The sequence below is a fragment of the Poromitra crassiceps genome (assembly GCF_964638095.1).
Source record: "Poromitra crassiceps genome assembly, chromosome: 11".
Classification (NCBI taxonomy): Eukaryota; Metazoa; Chordata; class Actinopteri; order Beryciformes; family Melamphaidae; genus Poromitra; species Poromitra crassiceps.
This window is the reverse complement of record NC_139643.1, coordinates 14,923,087-14,926,263: the sequence shown is the minus strand read 5'-3', so window position 1 is coordinate 14,926,263 and position 3,177 is coordinate 14,923,087.

The following is a 3,177-nucleotide window of genomic DNA, read 5'->3' as shown; positions in this document are numbered from 1 at the left end:
GGGTCACCGGCTCGGGCACTCTGGCTCAATTGTTAGAGCATGCCCTGGGCTAATTCTGGGCAAAATCTGGTGCTTTTAGACTTGATTTGCATGAACTTAGCCTCAAATGTCCCTAAAAGTCCCGCAACTATTATGTTTTGCATGGTGTTATAAATCGAGTGATAACACAGATTTAGCTACCATTGGTGCAATGCTCTCACATATTTTCTAACTCTAGAGATGTATACCTTGCCAAAAATCAATATGAGCATTATTCCCAACCCTTCTGGCCCATGGACTAATATGTAGATAGATTTTTTTTGCAAGATTTTGAGAGTAAATTAGACACTTTTTTCAAATGTTTTTGAGTTTTACTATACCAAATCTGTTAAAATCATTAAAACAACCCTCTCAATCAATTCCTCATGCAAAAATCATACAGAAAAGTGGTGTCATTTGTCTCTGTATGACGTCTAGTTCAAAAGTTATGACCCTTATCCATTTTCATCAGACATCGCAATATGCCCGCAAAGATGGCCGCCGCAAAGATAACCTACCTAATAGTGTCAATGGGACACTATTTCAACGGGGTAACAACAAAATTTGTTTATTAGACACCTTGAGGAGTACAAAAATCTATGTTAGAAAAATATATCTTTCGGGTGCGCGGGGACCCCCCGTTCCTACTAGACTGCCCAGGTTGCCCATATGGTAGATCCGGCCCTGGGCCTATGTCTAAAGAAATCTCATTTGCAATAGAACGGTACCAGATATCTCCATAGAACTACTGGTTAGTGTTCAATAGCACCCTAGACCAGTGGTTCTCAAATGGGGGTCCGCGGACCCCCAGGGGTCCGTGGCACTTTGCCAGGGGGTCCGCGAAAAGTTTTCAGGTAAAAAAAAAAAAAAAAAAAAAAAAAATATTAAAAAATAAAATGCTACATGTTACTTATTCCTTCTCAAACTACTTCCTACATGGTGCTAGTCTATCAAAATATCCTAGCTGTCATTGATTGTGTTGCATAGTGGTTTTCTGTACTGTTGACAAATTGTGATATTGTAAGTCGCTTTGGACAAAACAAAAGCGTCTGCTAAATGACGTAATGTAAATGTATATAATAAAAAAAAAAATAAAAAAAATGCAAAATCTTCATAGTTCAACGAAAATAGTTTATGCTTTAAATCTAAAATGGTTCATGGATTACATTCTAATAACAAACCGATCAAATTAAAAGTCAAGCACGTTACCGTGGAAACAATTAAGCTTAGCCCAAAATCACAAATCAGAATGAGGGGGTCCCCGGTATATTTTCTATCTTGTAAGGGGTCCTTGGCTGAAAAACATTTGAGAACCTCTGCCCTAGACAATTCAGTAATGGTATATTTTTCAGGGATTTCTGTTTTTTCTGATAAATGAGAGAAAAGTGATGGAGTCATATGTTCCCATCACCAGAAAGTACAATTTCCGCCTAAACTAAAGCTATATTTACAGGACTATAATTCATGATCTTTTTAGGTAAATAATTTTCTGACTATTTGGTGATGTAGGGCAGCCACCTGGTTCATACCTCAGCAAATCTGATGAGGAAAAGAGTGAGCATTCTCTCAAGTTATGGGCTTTTTTGTCACCTTTCCCCTATTCGGAATTACATAATTTGGCTCTTTTTCAGGGACTGGGGTAGTTCTAAAGAACAGCCAAAAAAACATTTTTTCCCCAAAATAAGATTTGACAAGAATCAATTTCATTAATGGGAGACCCTAAAGATAAGAAAAATCATTGTTGTCATTTGTTCTACCTCGGGTAGGGGTATCTCAAAAACTAAAGCTTTTTTTGAGGACTTGCTGCTAGACTACTAGAGTCCCGTAGCTCACGCAGTCGGGCAGGTGGAGCAAGTCGGATAACTTTTCTAACCATCATGCAACGGGGCAAGCAAGGTGCTGGTCGAATCTGCGCAGAACTTGCTCATCTCAAACGAGCCTAAGATCAACTACGAGGCAGGTCCCTGATTGGCTAGAGCACTTTGTAATTTCTGAAAACGCCCACCCAGTGTTGGAGGCAGACGGAAACACAGAACGAAACAGAAGAATGTGAGTTCACGTGACTGTACGGTTTAGCAGGCTAACATTTAGCTCCTTTAACTAAAGGAGGTCAAAGTTGCATTAGAAAATATTACCAATTTTAACCTATATTTTTCACTCCCATCATCGTCTTCTTGTATGTAAATGTGATGACATGCGAGGAGAGAACACATTGTTGCACATTGTTGTATAAGTGGTGTTTCTATCAATGTCTGTAAAGCCCATGGCACACCAATCAAACATTCTACCACAAACACTGTTGTTTGTTTGGTGTGTCATGATATGTTCAATCCTTTAGCCCATGGCACCAATCAAACATTCTCCAACAACTGCCAACCAATTGTTGTAGCGGCGTCTTTTTTGTTGTTGCTAATAATAATAATAATAATAATAATAATAATAATAAAGAAAAACGTTTTTTGCTGAGCCTTATACCTGTAGTTTCACAAGTATAAGGCTCAGAAAAAACAGTTTTTATTTTCAATCATCATGCATGAAAATATACCCTCAAGTGTCCCATATTTACTACATATCCTGAATACTGTACAGATGTATATTTGTTTTATGTTTTATATTTTGTGTAACCTAACAGCTGTATTCTATAGTCTGTATTCTGTACCCTGTTTTTATACTTGCCTTATAACATCTAGGGACAAACATTGCAAACTAGCTTAGGCTATAAATGTCAGGATATATAACAAAGACTGTTTCATGTGAATGCTCTATGTTTATATATCTGTCCCTATAGAAATAAACTTTTCAATCAATCAATCAATAAAACCTGAAGTCAAAAAGTGTCCCATAATACCTAAAGTCAAAAAGTGTCCCATAATACCTGAATTCACCCATGTCATGTTTAGTCAAAGCAATGAAATGTTAGCAATCCCTCTCAGTCACATTTCAAACTGACAGCAGACCAGCTGACAGAACAGATACTTCCTGATTCCCAACAGTCTGGCTCTCTCTCTCTCTCTCTCTCTCTCTCTCTCTCTCTCCCTCCCTCCCTCTCTCTCTCTCTCTCTCTCTCTCTCTCTCTCTCGCTCTCTCTCTCTCTCTCTCTGTTTCTCTCTCACTCTGTGTCTCTACCCTCAAGGTTCATCATTTCCTTTTTCAGTGTGG